Source organism: Lycium barbarum, chromosome 11 (genome assembly GCF_019175385.1).
Source record: "Lycium barbarum isolate Lr01 chromosome 11, ASM1917538v2, whole genome shotgun sequence".
In the NCBI taxonomy this organism is placed as follows: domain Eukaryota; kingdom Viridiplantae; phylum Streptophyta; class Magnoliopsida; order Solanales; family Solanaceae; genus Lycium; species Lycium barbarum.
Genome location: NC_083347.1, coordinates 92479417 through 92502686, shown reverse-complemented (window position 1 = coordinate 92502686; position 23270 = coordinate 92479417).

Here is a 23270-nt window from a genome sequence, read left to right as displayed (position 1 = left end):
CGACCCACTTAGTAATAAGGATATGAGACAAGATAAGGGGTGCTTGGTACAAGTACCGGGTACTCGTCACGGCCCCTAGTCGGGTCGTGACACTATGCTTGATGGAAAATAGTTTGTTGCTTAATTTTAAAGAAATAGATGCTACACTTGGTCTAAAATCCCACTGATTTGAACATACACAACACTTGGGCTGATGAGAAATTTAATTTGAGGCCAGGCCTTTTCCGGAAAGGCTATCCCTCGGTTTAGGCGCTGATGACCACATAGTAGTATCACGAGGTAGGAACGAACATGCGTTTGGCGAGGCAACTAGAATGGCCACTAGACTGTAGCCAAGACATGTTTTCGATTCCTTTAACGCATTCGGAAACATGAGTCTGTGCCTCCGTAATCAAAGATCTCAAAGTTTGATACGAGTCCGAGAGATATTATTATTTTATTATTATGTTCATAAACGTCACCCTATGGGGTGGCATATTATTTGGACTAACTACATTTCCCTTCAATGCGCGGGGTACTGTCACGACCCAACCAGAGGGCCATGACAGGTACCCCGTATTGACTACCGAGCACCCCTTATCATATTATCTATTGTTAAACCTATGTTGTCCCGACTCAACCAGATAGACATTTATCATACTTGCGATTAGCATATTAAGGGATTTTATAAATGTAAGACAAACCACTATATAATACTGTCACATATGATGTTGCACATAAGCCGGCCAGGATATCGTAATGCAGGGAACTTGCCAAAAGGTAATCCATACTGACATAACTGCACAATGACCACCCATGACCCACATACATATCTACAGGCCTCTAAGAGTAACAACAGTGTCATATGGCGGGACAAGGCCCCACCGTACCCTAATTAGACAGATATACATCTACAAATTCACAACAGAGAGATCTGTACCAAAAGTGTAGGCTCCGGAACAAGGGAGCACTTCAAGATAGATGAATGGATGTCCTAGGCTGACGGGTCACCGTAACGAGCGTCGGTACCTGCGGGCATGAAATGCAGCCCCCGAAGAAAGGGGGTCAGTAGGAAGTATGTACCGAGCATGTAAGGCATAGAATACAGTAAAAAGGATCATATCTAAAATGGAGCTTTACTAGAAACCAGTATAACTGTTAAAACATCAGTACATTTGCCTTATGAACTGGAAATCATGTATATCAACATCATACATCATATATACATATAACGTGTCCCGGCCCTCTAATGAGGGACTCGGTGGATAAAGTTATGCATGTCATCATCATATATCATATTCATATAACGTGTCCCGGCCCTCTAGTGAGGGACTCGGTGGATAAAGTCAAGCATGTCATCATCATATATCATATATATATAACGTGTCCCGGCCCTGTAGTGAGGGACTCGGTGAAGAGAATCATCATATGCCATCCTGGCCGCCATCCCCATATCATCATATCATCATGTCATCATATCATCATATACATATATATATAACGTGTCCCGGCCCTCTAGTGAGGGACTCGGTGAACAATGCAGCGGAGTGCGCACGAGAACATGTCCTGGCCCGGGACTCAGTGAAAGACATATTGAGGCATGCACGAGCAGAGTAGTGAGAAACTATATGCATAAAATCAATTTTCAAGACTCGATAGATAAGTACACTAATCGACACTTGAAGGGTCATAAACACGTTTCGAGTCAATCCGAGTTAGCATCAAAACGTTATAGACGTTATTCATTACAGAAACATTTATGAACGTTCAAAGCAATCCGAGTGAGCATATGAAAGTTATGGACATTATTCATCATAGAAACTTCTATGAACGTTTCAAACAATCCGAGACCGTCTATGAAAGTTAAGTACATTAATCCTTATAGAATCCTCTTAGGAACAGAATCTCTTTGTGCCTTGTTCGTTATTCCATCATACACTAAACTCGACCATACTAAGCATGCTTATGAAAAGAAGTGAATAAGAATCATAAATAAGCTCAAAATTTAGGAATAGAATTACCCCAAGGTACATATCATACTTACTCAACTCTAGGACATGCCAAAAGAAAGAAAGGGTAAGCCTTACATACCTTGCCCGCTTCCTAAGCTAATTTGAACTTAAGTCTCGGCTTTCGCAAGATCTACCACAACGTCAAAAGTCAAAAGATCTCAAACATTAGCTATAGATACTTAAGAGTCCAATCCTAGACTAACACTTCATTTACAGAAATTTCGGCAGCATTTCCCCTATAAATTCAACCAACCCCGAGAATTCAACTCGGCTAAATCATCAGCACCAACACCAACAACCACATTAACAACTTCAACGATTAATTCAGAACGCATTCTAACGTTGGTAACCATTTCTACACAATTCGATGGCATTTCATTTATGTTCAAATTACCCACAACAACACAATCCGCAATCTTCCAAACTCCATAAGAACAACAACAACACATTCTTTTCTTCCACATTCATGAACTACACTAACAATCTACACATTAGCAACTTCATTCTCATAATTACAAGAAACCTTATTAAAATCACATTAACTCCTACAACAACCCACAAACAATTATAATGCCAACTTGAACCACTTAAACCTCCATTTGCATCATAGAATCCACAACAACAACAACTAAAATGCTAAGTAAAATTAATTCATCCTTTCCACACAACACAACACCCACACAGCTACCACCAACATACATATATTTCATGGATTTCATCCATATCTACATACTACAACACTCACAATTCACCCTTAACACATAGAAAAGGTGATTAAACCTTACCTTTTTTCACTTATCTTCTTGCTTGGCTAGGGTTGTAAATTGCACAATGAATGCTTTGCTTATTCCAACAACCACTCCACGTTATTAAGGGCCTTCCACTTGGTTGAATTACTAGAAGAAAATATATTTTTTGATCTATTTTTCATGGGACCAATTTTCTTAGCCATGGCCGAATACCACTATGTCCCTCTCTTGAAGTTTCTTGAATTTTTAAGAAGAAGAATGAGTCTTGCTATGTAAGCACTCACCTATATATATATATATACATAGCCCATTAAAGGTGGACACATGCCCCACCTTATGGCTCAAGGCAATTGGCCAAGCCATAGGTGGGACCCACTTGTGCCACACGGCCATGGGGCTTCTTTTTTCTCTTTTTTTTTTTTTTTTGCATTTCATGAAATAATCAATTTCCTAATTCCAACTTTTCCCTTAATATTTCATACCAATAATACTTATAAGAAACTTGTGCATTAAGGCAAAACCGGAAAATAGCCTTGTCCTTAACTTAACGCGGTTGGCTTAAAATGTCCTAATGCACAAAATACGGGATATAACATCCTCCCCCCCTTTAGAACATTCGTCCTCGAATGTCAAACTGGTCTTATAGGGTCTTGTAAACACTTCGGGGGAATCTCTTTTATAACTATCACATACAGTTCATTCATCCATCAACATAATCAATTTAGGAGTTTAGATTACCTGTAGGTATAGGAAACAATTGAGGATACTTTTTCTTCATCTCTTCTTCGGCTTCCCAGTTCATCTCCTCCCTGTTATTGTTCCGCCACAATACCTTAACAGAAGCTACATCTTTCGTACGCAGTCTTCTCACCTGACGATCCAGTATGGCTATCGGCTGGTCTTCATAGGATAGCTCTTCTGTCACCTGGACATCATCTAGGAGAAATATTCTGGAAGGATCGCTTATACATTTGCGAAGCATAGACACATGGAAGACTGGATGCACTGCGTCCAAATCCGATGGTAGGTCCAATTCATAGGCAACCTTTCCTACCTTACGGATGATCTCATAAGGTCCAATATACCTTGGACTGAGCTTTCCCTTCTTACCGAATTTCCTCACACCCTTCATGGGTGACACTTTCAGAAATACCCAATCGCCAACCTGGAACTCCAAGTGTCGACGTCGATTATCGGTGTATGATTTCTGTCGACTCTGGGCTGCCCGTAACCGTTCCTAAATAAGTTTCACTTTATCAACTGCCTGCTGAACCATGTCCGGGCCAATTAACTTGGTTTCGCCAATGTCAAACCAACCAATCGGTGACCTACACTTCCTATCATACAGAGCCTCATACGGTGCCATCTGGATGCTGGAATGGTAGCTATTATTATAAGCAAACTCGATAAGTGGCAAATGATCATCCCAGCTACACTTGAAGTCAATAACACAAGCCCGTAGCACATCTTCTAACGTCTGAATAGTACGCTCGGCCTGTTCGTCAGACTGCGGGTGGAATGCGGTTCTAAGACTTACCTGGGTCCCCAATCTTTCTTGAAATGATCTCCAGAAGTTAGCTATAAACTGAGCACCTCTGTCGGATATAATAGATGTGGGGACTCCGTGAAGTCTTACTATCTCCTTAATATATAACCTTGCATAGTCTTCAGCTGAGTAGGTAGTCCTGACTGGAAGAAAATGGGCTGATTTTGTCAGCCTATCAACAATAACCCATATGGAGTCATACTTCCGTGGGGTGCGTGGTAAACCTGTAATGAAATCCATGTTAATCGCTTCCCACTTCCAAGTCAGAATCTCCATCTCTTGTAACAACCCACCAGGTTTCTGATGTTCGATCTTAACTTGTTGGCAATTTAGGCACTGAGCAACAAACGCTGGTATGTCCCTTTTCATACCGTCCCACCAATATAAGCATCTGAGGTCATGATACATCTTTGTTGATCCCGGATGGACGGAATAACAGGCATAATGTGCTTCTCCCATAACTTGTCGCCGCAGCCCTGCAACTTCAGGTACACATATTCTGCCTTTATGTAATAGCACCCCATCAGGTGTAATCTCGAATGGAGTCTTCTCCTTTTCAAGGGCCGTGTCTTTATACTGTGTCAGAACAGGATCCTCATATTGACGTCGCTTTATTTCTTCCATAATAGAGGATTCGGCAACTTCTCGGACAGAAACCCCAGTATCTCCAGAGTCAGCTAACCGAACTCCCAGACTAGCTAGTTGGTAAATCTCACGAATTATTTCTTTTCTTCCGGGCTGCACGTCCGTCAGGCTGCCCATAGACTTACGGCTGAGTGCATCTGCTACTACGTTGGCTTTTCCAGGGTGATATAGAATATCAACATCGTAGTCCTTCAGCAACTCTAGCCACCTTCTCTGCCGCAAATTCATCTCCTTCTGCTTAAAGATATACTGAAGACTTTTATGATCCGTATAAATATCAACATGGACGCCATACAGATAATGTCTCCATATTTTTAAAGCATGAATTACTGCTGCTAGCTCCAGATCATGAGTAGGATAATTTCTTTCATGCTCTTTGAGCTGCCGGGAGGCATAGGCTATAACCCTACCATGCTACATTAATACACAACCTATCCCAACACCGAAAGCATCTCAATAAATGGCATAACCGTCTGGTCCCTCAGGGAGAGTCTGAACTGGAGCTGTAGTCAGCTTTTCTTTCAGCGTCTGGAAGCTTCGTTCACAGGCGTCAGTCCACTGGAACTTAGCTGCCTTCTGAGTCAGCTTCGTTAATGGCGGTGCAATAGAAGCAAACTTCTCCACAAATCTCCTATAATATCCGGCCAATCCCAGAAAACTACGTACCTTAGTAAGGGTTGTCGGTCTCGGCCAAGCCTTCACGGGTTCAATTTTTTGTGTATCCACTCGAAGGCCATCGGCTCCAATGATATGCCCCAAAATTGCCACTGAAGTCAACCAGAATTCACATTTAGAGAACTTAGCATACAATTTCTGGTGCCGGAGTACCCCAAGTACCGCTCTCAGATGATCTGCATGCTCCTCTTCTGATCGTGAATAGACCAGGATATCGTCAATAAATACAATTACGAACATATCCAAGAACGGCTTGAATACTCGATTCATCAGGTCCATAAATACCGCGGGGGTGTTGGTCAACCCAATAGAATACTCGTAGTGTCCGTATCGGGTCCTGAATGCGGTCTTTGGAATATCTGCCTCTCTTATCCGCACCTGATGGTAACCGAACCGCAGGTCTATCTTCGAGAAACACTTAGCACCCTGTAATTGGTCAAATAAATCGTCGATCCTGGGGAGGGGATATTTATTCTTTATAGTCACCTTGTTCAGCTGCCTATAATCAATACACATCCGTAGCGATCCATCTTTCTTCCTCACAAAAAATACCGATGCTATCCAAGGTGACGTACTGGGCCTGATGAAGCCCATCTCTAACAAATCCCTCAGCTGCTCCTTCAATTCTTTCTGTTCCGCAGGTGCCATTCTGTAAGGAGGAATAGATATAGGTTGCGTATCTGGCAGCACCTCTACCGTGAACTCTATCTCCCGCTCAGGAGGAAGGCCTGGAAGCTTGTCTGGAAATACATCTGGGAATTCATTGACTACCGGGACCGACTGAAGAATGGGTGCCTCTGCTTTCGTGTCATGCACCCGAACCAGATGATAAATATACCCTTTCTTAATCATCTTTCTGGCCTTGAGGTATGAAATAAACTTACCCCTTGGCGATGCTGTACTACCCGTCCACTCCAAAATGGGTTCTCCTGGAACTGGAAGCGAACCACTTTCTTCTGATAGTTGACATTGGCATAACAAGAAGTTAATCAGTCCATACCCATAATAACATCAAATTCAGTCATATCCAGCTCTATCAGATCCGCTTTGGTGCAACGACCACATATATCTACGGAACAATTTCTATATGCTCGCCTTGCTATAACGGAATCTCCTGCCGGTGTAGCTACCTCGAACGGTTCTATCAGTTCGGGTTCTATTCCAATTCTACTAGCAACCAGGGGGGAATATATGATAAAGTAGAGCCTGGATCTATCAATGCTTATACATCTCGGAGAAGATCAATAATATACCTGTAACCACATTTGGTGACGCCTCCTGGTCCTGTCGACTGGCCAAGGCATATATGCAGTTTGAAGGACCGGTAGGACTGGAAGCTCCGCCTCAGCCTACGCGACATCTTTATGGATTCTAACCACTCCGCATACTCTAATTTCCTTTAGACTTCCCTATCTCCTCATTTGTCTCTTATGTTTACCTTTATGGAACCTTTAGTACACTTCCCAGGGGGTCACCCATCCTAAAATTTCCCTCACCCTAGCACGCTTAACCTCAAAATTTTGATGAAATTTGGTGCGTTAATGCTGATATAATTGCATCCACCTCACCGCATGACCTTCATCACGTAAGCTGGAGTAAGTTGGTGTCTTCACAACTTCCAAAATATTCTCAAAACGTGTCTCCCTCCGAACTAGATAGGGTCCTTTACTTTTCTGACTATGCAATTATCGTATTAGCCTTTTAAATCCTCAACATTCACTTTTCATCTGTATATATGACTACCTTTCATCCGGGGTTTCTAGATTCCCACTGGTGGCGGAGACACCTTAGTCGTCGTTACTTATAAATACTGGATTATCAGCCCCTTTGGGTTTCCGCTCGCCACTATTAAATAATATTCTACGGAAGTTTCACATACATAGAAAGTTCCAAAGAGAACTCATATACTTGTAGTCGACCGGTCTCTAGTCTGATCTGGTGAGCTGCCATGTGAAGTGTGCTCCTCATCATCGTCTGCCCGCCATCCGCTCGTCTGACCTCCGTCATCGGTCGCATCTGAATCGGAGGAGTATAGATAACCGGGCAATTCCTGGTTTACTGACGGCCAGGATAGGGGACTGGAGTAGTCCGTAACACTCATCAGGGAGGCCTGTCTAACGTAGTGCTCCACCACAGGAGCAGCTGGCATGGCCCCGGAAGTCTCCTCTGCGGGATCCTCCTCCCTGGGAGTCAGAAACTCTGGAGGAATCGTCGCCGGGTCCTCCGAAGGATCAGTCTCAATAGAATAGCTAAGGCTCCTCTTACTCGGTCCTGGAGATACTCTAGGGGCCTTCTTAGCACCCCCACTATCTGAAGCTGACCTCTTCATTTTTCGTTAATCTACAATCACCTGCAGGAAAAAGAATCAGAAGCGATCTTCCTGAATACTTACGCTATTGCTCTCTTTTGGGCATCGTTGTAGAGACAACAATTTATTAGAGAGGAAGCATCCTGATAATATAGCTCTATCGCACGATCTAGAGTAAAAAGGAAAGATAACATCCAAAATGTCCCGTATCTTGCTGTTTATAGATGTGGTGCACCACACACCGATAAACAAGACTCTACTAGACACGACCTGTAGACATTCCGAGAATGAACCGCTCTAATACCACTTCTGTCACGACCCAACCAGAGGGCCATGACAGGTACCCAGTATTGACTACCGAGTACCCCTTATCATATTATCTATTGTTCAACCAATGTTGTCCCGACTCAACCAGATAGACATTTATCATACTTGCGATTAGCATATTAAGGGCTTTTATAAATGTAAGACAAAACAATGTATAATACTGTCACATATGATGTTGCACACAAGCCGGTCAGGCTATCGTAATGCAGGGAACTTGCCAAAAGGTAATCCACACTGACATAACTGCACAATGGCCACCCATGACCCACATACATATCTACAGGCCTCTAAGAGTAACAACAGTGTCATATGGCGGGACAGGGCCCCACCGTACCCTAATTAGACAGATATACGTATACATATTCACAACAGAGAGATTTGTACCAAAAGTGTAGGCTCCGGAACAAGGGAGCACTTCAAGATAGCTGAATAGATGTCCTAGGCTGCCGGGTCACCGTAACGAGCGTCGGTACCTGCGGGCATGAAACGCAGCCCCCGAAGAAAGGGGGTCAGTACGAAGTATGTACCGAGCATGTAAGGCACGGAATACAGTAAAAAAGATCATATCTAAAATGGAGCTTTACTAGAAACCAGTATAACTGTTAAAACATCAGTACATTTGCCTTATGAACTGGAAATCATGTATATCAACATCATACATCATATATACATATAACGTGTCCCGGCCCTCTAATGAGGGACTCGGTGGATAAAGTTATGCATGTCATCATCATATATCATATTCATATAACGTGTCCCGGCCCTCTAGTGAGGGACTCGGTGGATAAAGTCAAGCATGTCATCATCATATATCATATATATATAACGTGTCCCGGCCCTGTAGTGAGGGACTCGGTGAAGAGAATCATCATATGCCATCCTGGCCGCCATCCCCATATCATCATATCATCATGTCATCATATCATCATATACATATATATATAACGTGTCCCGGCCCTCTAGTGAGGGACTCGGTGAACAATGCAGCGGAGTGCGCACGAGAACATGTCCTGGCCCGGGACTCAGTGAAAGACATATTGAGGCATGCACGAGCAGAGTAGTGAGAAACTATATGCATAAAATCAATTTTCAAGACTCGATAGATAAGTACACTAATCGACACTTGAAGGGTCATAAACACGTTTCGAGTCAATCCGAGTTAGCATCAAAACGTTATAGACGTTATTCATTACAGAAACATTTATGAACGTTCAAAGCAATCCGAGTGAGCATATGAAAGTTATGGACATTATTCATCATAGAAACTTCTATGAACGTTTCAAACAATCCGAGACCGTCTATGAAAGTTAAGTACATTAATCCTTATAGAATCCTCTTAGGAACAGAATCTCTTTGTGCCTTGTTCGTTATTCCATCATACACTAAACTCGACCATACTAAGCATGCTTATGAAAAGAAGTGAATAAGAATCATAAATAAGCTCAAAATTTAGGAATAGAATTACCCCAAGGTACATATCATACTTACTCAGCTCTAGGACATGCCAAAAGAAAGAAAGGGTAAGCCTTACATACCTTGCCCGCTTCCTAAGCTAATTTGAACTTAAGTCTCGGCTTTCGCAAGATCTACCACAACGTCAAAAGTCAAAAGATCTCAAACATTAGCTATAGATACTTAAGAGTCCAATCCTAGACTAACACTTCATTTACAGAAATTTCGGCAGCATTTCCCCTATAAATTCAACCAACCCCGAGAATTCAACTCGGCTAAATCATCAGCACCAACACCAACAACCACATTAACAACTTCAACGATTAATTCAGAACGCATTCTAACGTTGGTAACCATTTCTACACAATTCGATGGCATTTCATTTATGTTCAAATTACCCACAACAACACAATCCGCAATCTTCCAAACTCCATAAGAACAACAACAACACATTCTTTTCTTCCACATTCATGAACTACACTAACAATCTACACATTAGCAACTTCATTCTCATAATTACAAGAAACCTTATTAAAATCACATTAACTCCTACAACAACCCACAAACAATTATAATGCCAACTTGAACCACTTAAACCTCCATTTGCATCATAGAATCCACAACAACAACAACTAAAATGCTAAGTAAATTTAATTCATCCTTTCCACACAACACAACACCCACACGGCTACAACCAAAATACATATATTTCATGAATTTCATCCATTTCTACATACTACAACACTCACAATTCACCCTTAACACATAGAAAAGGAGATTAAACCTTACCTTTTTCCACTTATCTTCTTGCTTGGCTAGGGTTGTAAATTGCACAATGAATGCTTTGCTTATTCTAACAACCACTCCACGTTATTAAGGGCCTTCCACTTGGTTGAATTACTAGAAGAAAATATATTTTTTTGATCAATTTTTCATGGGACCAATTTTCTTAGCCATGGCCGAATACCACTATGTCCCTCTCTTGAAGTTTCTTGAATTTTTAAGAAGAAGAATGAGTCTTGCTATGTAAGCACTCACCTATATATATATATATATATATATACATAGCCCATTAAAGGTGGACACATGCCCCACCTCATGGCTCAAGGCAATTGGCCAAGCCATGGGTGGGACCCACTTGTGCCACACGGGCATGAGGCTTCTTTTTTTTTTTTTTTTTTTCATTTCATGAAATAATCAATTTCCTAATTCCAACTTTTCCTTTAATTTAAGTTAAGAAGGAGGGTTGCACGAAGTTGATTGTCAACGTAAAAGTAGCCTAATTATATATGATGAATTCATAAATAATGAATTTATTGAGACATCATGCGTAGATACACGCACTACAGTAATTTCTGCCCTATGGATACACTTTCTTTTTTTAGTTTGAGCAAGAAATTAGAAAAAATAATATAATTTTTTATATTTAGAAATAATATAATTTAAATTTATTATTTCATTCTTAATTACATGATTTCATACTAACAGAAAAGTTTGACATGTTTTAGGCCATACAATTCAGTTTACGTTGCACACCCCTTAAGAAACAATAGATGAGGTGCATAATATTTTTTGGACTTAAAAAGTGATTTGAAATGAGTAATTAATGTTATGAGTAAAATATGAGAAAAAAATTATTTGTCTCTTAATAGGCTAAACAGCTAAAATGGACAAGTGAAAATCTATTTTTTTGTATAGTGGACAAGTAAAAGTAATGAAGAAGTACATAGTTAAACTACTTAATTTGGCTTGAGACTGAATTAATTGAACAAAGAAGGGCATAGTTTCCAAAGGAGGATGAGGATGAGCATGACTTGGAGTGCTAAAGGGAACAGATGCTAGTAAGTCTGCATGGAATTACTAAAAGGAGCAAGTGATTCTTGCATAGAATTGCTAAAAGCTACAACAACTACGTTAGTATACTCACAAAGGAGTTTAAAGAACACGAGGGCCGTGTCCATCTTTGTGGCTTTCCCTTGAGAATAGTGAATTTTCTGCATCAAGTCGGTTTCATACCCTTCGTTGTTCACGTTACAATTTGAAGATTTCTAATTTGTCTGAATACAGCTACTTCTTAAATTTATCAATAAATTTTATTTCGACACTTAAATTTTGACATTTTCTGATTAAGCAGTTGAACACATGATGTAGTGTTTGAAGTAGACACTTTAGGCTCACACATTGGAAAAGTTTCTACACGTGTTTTCAAGCGTCCATTGTGTATTTAAGTTAATCACATAAAATATACATCAATCTTTAGGCACGCACTTCATCATCAATTGAAACATGCATGATGTTTTACGGATTATTGAAGTTAATGTGTATAATTAAAAAATGTAACATATTCAAGATGGTTAATTTATCTACGTAATGGGAACTTGAAAATTAACATGCACAATTTTGTTTTAGAATTTTTGAGTCGGAAGTGTCTAATAGAAACACTTTTTAATGTACATGCAGTGATGGAGCCAAAATTTTGCACTAACAGAGTTTAAAATATAAAGAAGAGAACACACGAAAGAAATTAAAGGATTCAACATATCTACTATATATACATAAAAAAATAATAATAAACTTGTATGTACAATGTAATTTCCTGCCGAGAAGAGGATTGAGATAAACGCCCTTGCGCCCATGTAGCTCCGCCAGTGGTTCATGTACTCCATCGAAACATGTTATAAATTGAGTATATCTATTTGCTTCTGCCTTTTGCTTTCCAAGTACATTATTAATGTCACAATTTCCTAAAATATACAATCAAGAAATAGTACTCCATCCGTTCACTTTTACTTGTCTAGTATTCTAAAATTAGATTTTCACTTTTACTTGTTACTTTTAGCATATCAAGATAAGACAATTTATTTTTTCCTATTTTACCCATAGTATTAATTACTCACTTCAAATTATTTTTCAAATTCAATAAAAATATGCATCAATAAATATGAGTACATTGGTAAATTATGCACTTCATTTATTATTTCTTAAACAACGTGAAAAATTCAAAGTGAACAAATAAAAGTGAACCGAAGGAGTATTTGGCACGCCTCGTTTGGTTCAATCGATATAGATGAACATAAAGTACAAGTGACATGTATCCTAATCCTTTATCAAACCAAAGAACGAATTTACGACGAAGCAGGTACGTTAAAGTTCATATGTATGTTGTCTAGAAGGTAATCAGGTTGTTTGTAGTTTGTACTTCGTTGCATGAAAATTGAACTTAACGAGGATGTAATAAAACCTTAATTAATGAAAAGGATGAGACACGTGGAGGATTAGCTAGTACCAAAGCCCCAGTTCCCTTGTTCAACTTTACTTCTCAACTCTCAACAGTTCAGCCAAGAACTAGGTGGTCCTGACTTTCATGGTTTGAATTAGGGTAGTCAAATTCACCCATAAAAATATGATCCGTTCAATTCGATGGAACTCACTTATTTATTAACTCAAACCATTTTAGCTCCTCATTTAACCCATCCAAAAATTGGACTGATATGTAACTCGTAGAGACCTCTTCAAAATATTTTTCAGAAGGGCATTTGTTATTATTATTTGAGAGTGGGATCTTTGAGAGTTTGCTGATGTCTGCCATGCTCCCTCTTCATAGATTGTTGTTAGGAGGAGTGTTTTCCTTAAGCACATATGTGCTGAGGTTTTTTCACATGCTCCTTCTAGTTTTCTCCTACCTTAGCCTTTCATGTTTACTCAGAGATAAGTCTTAGGAACCCATTCAAAATTGGGTTCCCTTTGCTGAGAGTTTGACTCACTCTGTACTTGATGTGAAGGGCCAAATTCTTCTCTTTTTTTTTTTTTTTTCTGTTCCTCAACCTGTTGTTTTCTCCTGTTAACTGACCACATCCTAACATGATAAGTCTTTTTCGTGTGTCCATAGTCTTCGCAGCAGAAGGATTGAATGTTGGATAAGGACTTCTCGTTGTTTGTCTTTGTTTTTATTTTTGACTTTTCACTTTGTTTGCCCTAGTTTTGATTCTTATGCAGGGTTGTTGTTATTTCTGAGGACCTATTCTTCCCGTATAGATCCGTCTTGATATTTGCTGTTATTTCCTTCATTTCTTTTAGGGGGGTCTGCGGCTAGAATTTTTTGGATTTCTAGTCCAGCTTGTCATTCTTCAAGCACAGAACCCGGTCCTTGAAATTTTGACTTTCGCCTACTAGGTTCTCTTTTTTCTTTTCCAAGCTTGTGAGTTCCTACGAAGAATAGTGCATTTCTGCATTAATTCATTTCTTTCAATATGGGCATTCTCCATCATATTGAGGATGGTTTGAGTCACACTTTCCAGGGTTCTTATGGAGTTATTGTGAACTTCTTCCCTCACTTCCACGAAGAACTTTTGCTCATATCCTCATCCATATCATCTTCGTCACCCCAAGTGTACCTTCTTGAAGCGGGCAGTGCTGTGAGGTTATCCATTGTTCCTTGTGTGTCAATGTTATACCCCGTATTTTGCACATTCGGATATTTCGAGGTAATTGCGATAAGTTAAGGGAGAGGTTATATTTTGATCTTGTTTAATATACAAGTGGTTATGAAAATTTTTGATATGGAAATATTAAGAAAGGCTAGGGGTAAAAAGGGAAATTCGCAAGATAGCCCATGAAAATATCGAGGGAGGCTAAGGGCAAATTTGGAATTAAGAAAATGATTTTTCATGAATTCCAAAACAAAAAAATAATAATATAGTCTTGAATAAAAAGGCCAAGTGGGCCGTGCACTATGGGGGTGGGCTTTGGCCCAAATAAAGGAATTATCCATGTGTATAATTAGATGACCAATTGGTCATATTTTTATTTCATCTTTAGAAGCTTGAAGAAGCTTGGACAAGAAGACAAAAAATAGAAGGTCATTCGGCCAAGGGCAACCAAGCAAGAACCTTGAAGAAAATTTGATCAAAAATTATTTTCTTCTAGTAATTCAACCAAGTGGAACGTCCCTAACAACATGGAGCAATTGTTGGAGTAAACAAAGCATTCGTTGTGCGGGTTGTGGACTCTAGCCGAGAAAGAAAGATGAGTAGGAAAAGGTATGTGTTCAATCTTCTCTTTCATATGTTATGGATGGTTTGTGCATGTTAGGGTATGTAGAAATGGATGAAATACATGAAAATATGTATGTTGGAGTGTGGCCGAATAGAGGTGGTGTGGTGTAGGTGTGATGAATTGATTTTATTAGTATTTTGATTGTTGTGTTGTGGATTCCATGATGTAAAATGAGGATTTAATGGCTTGAAAAGAAGTTGTAATCGTTGTGCGAGTGTTGAAGAAGTAATGTGACACTAGCATGAATTCTTATATTTGCATGAATGATGTTGTTAATGTGTAGATTGTTAGTGAAGTTCGTAAATTTGGAAGAAAGTAATGTGTGGTTGTCTTTGGTGGTGTTGTGAGATTTCGGGTGGAAGTGTGCATTAATTGGGTTGTTGGAAAATTGTGTGAATTGTTTAAAGTGTTCTTGAAACATGTTAGAATTATTTCGGATAAATACTTGAATGTGGGATCATTGGTGTTAGCTTGAATATATGTGATTGGGTTGAATAAAAATGAAATGTCGTCGAATTGTGTAGAAAGAATTGTTAGTGTTAGAATGCATTTGAAATAATTGTTGAAGTTGGAGATGTGATTGTTGATATTGTTGTTGATAATTTGTCCGAGTTGAATTCTCGGATTGTTGTTGATAATTTGTCCGAGTTGAATTCTCGGATTGTTGTTGATAAAATTGGCCGAGTTAGATTCTCGGGGATGGTGTGTTTACAGGGGAAATGCTGCCGAAATTTCGGCAGATTATAAGTGAAATTGTTTGAGAAGCTAAGGCAAGTGAATGACAATGAATCTAATGATTATGTGAATTCTTTTGTATGTAGACTAGCAAGCTTGGATAAATAAGCATAGCTAATAGGACGTGGAGCAGGTATGTAAGGCTTACCCTTTCTTTCTTTTGGCATGATCCGTATGAAACGAGCAAATGACGTATATGTATGATTTCAAAGGATGGCTACTATTTTTGATTCCCATAAGCTAATTCATATGGTTTTGATATGAAACTATGAATTCCAAAGCTCTATTTGACTTGATCCATAACGATATTCGAAAGGTACCTAACATGATGGTTGCTTGATCTTTCCAAAAATGGCTTCTGAAACGTTTGTAGAAGGTTCTGTACTAAAACGTCCATAACTTTTTCACACTAACTCGGATTGACTCGAAATGTGTTTATGATCCTCAAGTGTCGATTTGCGTACCTATCTATCGAGTCTTGATTTGTATGCATATAGTTTCTCACTACTCTGCTCGTGCACGCCTCAATATGTCTATTCATCGAGTCCCGGGCCGGGTATGTTATCGTGCGCACTCCTCTGCATTGTTCACCGAGTCCCTCTCACTTGCGGGCCGGGGCACGTTATATGTATATGTATATGATGATATGATGATACGGGGATGGCGGCCTGGATGGCATATGATGACTTTATTCACCGAGACCCGCAATAGAAGGCCGGGACACGTTATGTATAGATGGTACATGACTCTGACATGCATGATTCTATCCACCGAGTCCCTCAATAGAGGGCCGGGACACGTTATATGTATACATGATATATGATGTGACATGCATAATTCTATCTACTGAGTCCCTCACTGGAGGGCCGGGACACGTTACGCATTTATGATATATGATGTGGACATGTATGATTTTACCCACCGAGTCCCTCACAGGAGGGCCGGGACACGTTATATGTATATATGATATATGATATGGATATGCATGATTTTCATTTAAAAAGGCAAGTGCTTTGATGTTTTAAAAGGTCATACTTGATTCTGGTAAATCTCTGTTTCAGTTATGATCCTCTTTTCTGTATTCCATGCCTTACATGCTCAGTACATATTCCGTACTGACCCCCTTTCTTCGGGGGCTGCGTTTCATGCCACGCAGGTACACCCAGATGAGTAAAGGACATTGCTAGAAGATGCTTCAGCTGGATTGGCAACTCCATTTGCTCCTGGAGTGTTGCCAAGTCAGAGTATATGTGCTATGATGTTTTGTTCGAAGTTAGAGACTTTGCAGACAGAGTCGTGGGTATAGAATGTCAGTGTTGTAACCGGCTCCATCAGCCGATGTGTTATTCTGTAGTATGTGATAAATTCCATATGGTTACAGATTTTGTTTGATTTGAGAACAAAGAAAAAGAATATTTCTGGAAGCCTTACTATGTATTTCATGTTTATTTGATTTAAAGGTCCAAAAAGGTTATGTGTGTATTAAGAGTCGGAGGGTTCGCTCGGCTCTAAGTAAGGGTCGGGTGCCCGTCACACCCTAGCGGGATTAGGGTGTGACAAAGTGGTATCAAAGCAGGTTTGTCCTCGGGGTTGTCCGCAAAGTCGTGTCCAGTAGAGTCTTGTTTATAGTGTGAAGCCGGCCACATTTATAAACAGGAGGCTACGGGGCATCTAGGGATTGTTGACCTTCTTTCTGTCTTAAGATCGTGCGATAGAGCCAAGTAATAGGAAAATGAAATTCCTTATATAAGCCTTACATACGACGGAAGGAGGTAAGTGATGATATGGAAAGTTATAAAAGTAAACCTCGATATACTTGTTCTGTTATCTGAAATTGGAAGTTCTGGATGGTTAGAATGTTACATATTGCCGTACGCTCTGTAAGGCATTGCTGATATTTGAATGGTAAGAATTTGTAAGGGAGACCCGGGCAGAATTTTTCAAAAATCAGGTTATTTGATCTGGAACACCTAACAGGAAGAGCGTGGAAAGGAAATATCGTAAGTAGACAATAAGTGGGATGCGTTGTCTTAGAGGACTTACGGACTTGGCATGGCATGAAGGATTAAGATGGAGGACATTCGAGGTTTAGCAGGAGCAAGGTCTGTTAGAGGATTCAGAAAAAGTCAACAATCGGTTTTGCCGTAGCTTATGATGTCAGAACGGTGAGTGGAAGTCCGAACTGGCTGAAAATCGAGTATGCATAAGTAGCGGCGACGAAGGTATATTCGTTACCATCGGGGATCTGGGAATTTAGGATGAAGGGTAGTTATGCACGTAAATGAAAGGTGAATATTAAGGGTCGAAAAGGGTAAAATAGTACTTGTAAACGGGAAGGACGTGTTACGCGGGTGTCGGAATCTGTAAGACTTCAATTTGCTCTAGATCATGTAATAAAGGTCATGCGAGGAAGTGGACGCGATTATATCAGCATTAAGGCACCGGATTCCATCGAAGTTTCGAGGTTAAGCGTGCTAAGGTGGGAGAAATCTTAGGATGGGTGACCCCCTGGGAAATATGCAAGAAATCCTAAAGATTTAGACATAAGAGACAAATGAGAAGTTAGAGTAACCTAAGGGAAACTAAAATATACGGGATGGTTGGAGACCATAAGAGGTCGCGTAGGACGAGGCAGACTAGGCTGGTAAAGAGATAAAAAGTGCATCCCAGCTCTGGAATTAGGATAGGCTTGAATAGCTTTTGGAAGTATTTTGTGGGCTAGTTGATAGTAATTATATATATGTGAATGCGTATGATATCTCATATGTGATCGTATCGGTGGGCATGTGTGTCCCAGCGAGCGGTGCTGCGGTATGGAAGACAACAATTGAGTAAGGGTACCGAAGCTTAAGTGACAACAAAAATAAATGGTGCAAGTGTTATAAGGTAAGCTGATGTTATTTTCGCTACAGGTTAAGAATGGAAAAGTCTTAACACAACGATATTTGGAAAAAGAAGGAAAAAGTGTAGATGGAAGATAAAGAGATCAAGTGTCGGAAAAAGGTGAAAGGTAAGAAACTTTAGTGAGTGAAGCCCCGAGAGAAATTACCGACAAAGTACGAGACTATTTGAATAAAAAATTCAAAGATAGGCATGTGAAAAGGATAAAGAGTGATAATATAGAACAAAAGAGGAATGTGTGAGGCTCGAGAACCGATTCCAATAAGTAGGGCTAAAGGAATAGTGACTATGACGAGGGATGTGAAGCAAGAAAAAGAATGATAAGGCCTTGTAACAATGTTAGGAGATTTAGGCCCTCGAAAGGTGTATAAAGGAATAAAATGTGCTTATGGGTGCTCTGGTTTGGATGTGGGAATGTTGACAAGAATGATAATGTAGACAGAAAATGAAAAGGAAAGCTTATGGTAAGAAGTTAAGTGAACTTGGATCATAAGTTACCATAAGTGTAACTGAACTGCGAAGAATGATAAATGGTAAAGAAACATTACGTACATACATTGTTAGAATGAAAAAGGAACAGTGACAAAGACGTAAAGAAGTAGGGAGCAAAGAAAAGAGAAACCCAAAGGCAGATGAATAATTATAGCATGATAAGCGAGACTGCAATACTGTAGATCAAATGAAAGCAGGGAACAGCCTGTGGCCATATTGGATCGTTAAGTGAAGAATGTGTACCGAAGACAGGGCTTCTGTTAAGGTGTGGTGACGAAGAAATAACAGAAAAGAGACGATCTGGGGGGTACAAGGATCATGAGTTGGCACAGCGGATTAGAAAACCCATGACACGGAATGAGGACTCATGTAAACACCAAGAAGTTCGATTATAAAGGAAACAGGGTGAAAGATAAGGAATGGGCAGGAAGGAAAAGGACGAATATAAAAAGGACCCTCCCGAAGTATTATGACACCCCATGAGGTCAGTTGAACATTCGAGGACGAATGTTCTAAAGGGGGGGAGGATGTTATACCCCGTATTTTGCACATTCCGATATTTCGAGGTAATTGCGATAATTTAAGGGAGAGGTAATATTTTGATCTTGTTTAATATACAAGTGCATGTGAAATTTTTTGATATGGAAATATTAAGAAAGGCTAGGGGTAAAAAGGGAAATTCGCAAGATGGCCCATGGAAATATTGAGGGAGGCTAAGGGCAAATTTGGAATTAGGAAAATAATTTTTCATGAATTCCAAAACAAAAAAAAAATATAGTCTTGAATAAAAAGGCCAAGTGGGCCGTGCACTATGGGGTGGGCTTTGGCCCAAATAAAGGAATTATCCATGTGTATAATTAGATGACCAATTGGTCATATTTGTATTTCATCTTTAGAAGCTTGAAGAAGCTTGGAGAAGAAGACCAAAAATAGAAGGCCATTCGTCCAAGGGAACCAAGCAAGAACCTTGGAGAAATTTTGATCAAAAATTATTTTCTTCTAGTAATTCAACCAAGTGGAACGTCCCTAACAACATGGAGCAATTGTTGGAGTAAGCAAAGCATTCGTTGTGCGGGTTGTGGACTCTAGCCGAGAAAGAAAGATGAGTAGGAAAAGGTATGTGTTCAATCTTCTCTTTCATATGTTATGGATGGTTTGTGCATGTTAGGGTATGTAGAAATGGATGAAATACATAAAAATATGTATGTTGGAGTGTGGCCGTATAGAGGTGGTGTGGTGTAGGTGTGATGAATTGATTTTATTTAGTATTTTGATTGTTGTGTTGTGGATTCCATGATGTAAAATGAGGATTTAATGGCTTGAAAAGAAGTTGTAATCGTTGTGCGAGTGTTGAAGAAGTAATGTGACACTAGCATGAATTCTTATATTTGCATGAATGATGTTGTTAATATGTAGATTGTTAGTGAAGTTCATAAATTTGGAAGAAAGTAATGTGTTGTTGTCTTTGGTGGTGTTGTGAGATTTCGGGTGGAAGTGTGCATTAATTGGGTTGTTGGAAATTTTTTTGAATTGTTTAAAGTGTTCTTGAAACATGTTAGAATGATTTCGGATAAATACTTGAATGTGGGATCATTGGTGTTAGCTTGAATATATGTGATTGGGTTGAATAAAAATGAAATGCCGTCGAATTGTGTAGAAAGAATTGTTAGTGTTAAAATGCATTTGAAATAATTGTTGAAGTTGGAGATGTGATTGTTGATATTGTTGTTGATAATTTGGCCGAGTTGAATTCTCGGATTGTTGTTGATAATTTGTCCGAGTTGAATTCTCGGATTGTTGTTGATAAAATTGGCCGAGTTAGATTCTCGGGGATGGTGTGTTTACAGGGGAAATGCTGCCGAAATTTCGGCAGAATATAAGTGAAATTGTTTGAGAAGCTAAGGCAAGTGAATGACAATGAATCTAATGATTATGTGAATTCTTTTGTATGTAGACTAGCAAGCTTGGATAAATAAGCGTAGCTAATAGGACGTGGAGCAGGTACGTAAGGCTTACCCTTTCTTTCTTTTGGCATGATCCGTATGAAACGAGCAAATGACGTATATGTATGATTTCAAAGGAACCCCTATTCTTAGAGCCACTAGGATGACTACTCTTTTTTATTCGCATAAGCTAATTCATATGGTTTTGATATGAAACTATGATTTCCAAAGCTCTATTTGACTTGATCCATAACAATATTCGAAAGGTACCTAACATGATGGTTGCTTGATCTTTCCAAAAATGGCTTCTGAAACGTTTGTAGAAGGTTCTGTACTAAAACGTCCATAACTTTTTCACACTAACTCGGATTGACTCGAAATGTGTTTATGCTCCTCAAGTGTCGATTTGCGTACCTATCTATCGAGTCTTGATTTGTATGCATATAGTTTCTCACTACTCTGCTCGTGCACGCCTCAATATGTCTATTCATCGAGTCCCGGGCCGGGTATGTTATCGTGCGCACTCCTCTGCATTGTTCACCGAGTCTCTCTTACTTGCGGGCCGGGACACGTTATATGTATATGTATATGTATATGTATATGATGATATGATGATACGGGGATGGAGGCCAGGATGGCATATGATGACTTTATTCACCGAGACCCGCAATAGGGGCCGGGACACGTTATGTATATATGGTACATGACTCTAACATGCATGATTCTATCCACCGAGTCCCTCAATAGAGGGCCGGGACACGTTATATGTATACATGATATATGATGTGACATGCATAATTCTATCTACTGAGTCCCTCACTGGAGGGCCGGGACACGTTACGCATTTATGATATATGATGTGGACATGTATGATTTTACCCACCGAGTCCCTCACAGGAGGGCCGGGACACGTTATATGTATATATGATATATGATATGGATATGCATGATTTTCATTTAAAAAGGCAAGTGCTTTGATGTTTTAAAAGGTCATACTTGATTCTGGTAAATCTCTGTTTCAGTTATGATCCTCTTTTCTGTATTCCATGCCTTACATGCTCAGTACATATTCCGTACTGACCCCCTTTCTTCGGGGGCTGCGTTTCATGCCACGCAGGTACACCCAGATGAGTAAACGACATTGCTAGAAGATGCTTCAGCTGGATTGGCAACTCCATTTGCTCCTGGAGTGTTGCCGAGTCAGAGTATATGTGCTATGATGTTTTGTTCGAAGTTAGAGACTTTGCAGACAGAGTCGTGGGTATAGAATGTCAGTGTTGTAACCGGCTCCATCAGCCGATGTGTTATTCTGTAGTATGTGATAAATTCCATATGGTTACAGATTTTGTTTGATTTGAGAACAAAGAAAAAGAATATTTCTGGCAGCCTTACTATGTATTTCATGTTTATTTCATTTAAAGGCCCAAAAAGGTTATGTGTGTATTAAGAGTCAGAGGGTTCGCTCGGCTCTAAGTAAGGGTCGGGTGCCCATCACACCCTAGCGGGATTACGGTGTGACAGTGAGCCATTGATAAAAGGGCTTCCTGATAATTTATTATGTTATGATTCTTTTCTTCCTTATTTTGAGCTGGCAAGCCTTATAGGATCTTAATCTTCATCTGAATTGGTCATTAGTGTGAGCTCCTCTATGTCTTCTGTTGAGGGGTGATCATCATAGTTTTGATAAGTCTTTGATGTTTCCCCTTGTACTTCTTCGTCTAATTCGTCCACTATCTTTCTGAGGGCTCTGATAATTCTTCTGGAGATTTGTTTTCTGAGTATTTTCAGGGTGAATCTTCATCAGAGTTCTCCTTCTTGTTCTTGCGCAGAGGGACACTGTTTTATTCATTATAGTTTATTTGAAGAGTATCCCATATTTTTTTGCACTTTTGCATGAGAGGATTTACTCGCATATGGCTGGAGCAATACCTCTGAGAATATTTTCTTCTTCTTTGGCAGTTAACTGAGCGATTCCATATCTTCCTCCTTGTCTTGTTCACGGGTTTTGGGATTAGTTCCTTCGCCTTCATTGACCTAGGCTGAAGGTAATCTTGGGCCATTTCGAGCCAATTGAATCAATGTTATTAGCTGTGAATTCGAACTCTTTGGTATTTTCTGTTTCTTCGGATGATATGATGGTTCAATCATTTGCTTCATTGGTAATCATATTCCAAACCTCGATGTCTTGAGGGATGAAGAAGCCTTCCATTCTTGATTTCCACCATTTGTAGTGTTCTTCTCAATTGAGGTATCGTGGTCTTGTGATTGATGGGCCTTGGAATCGTAGTGGTGCAACAATCTTTTCAGGTGCTAGTAATTGTAGACAAATCTAGCACTGATACCAATTGTTAGTTTGCAGGTACAACTGAAGCACTCAAAGACCCAGGTTCTTTGAGTAATAACGTAAGAAGGTAAAATGCAGAAAGTAAATCAACATAAGTATTTTAACTT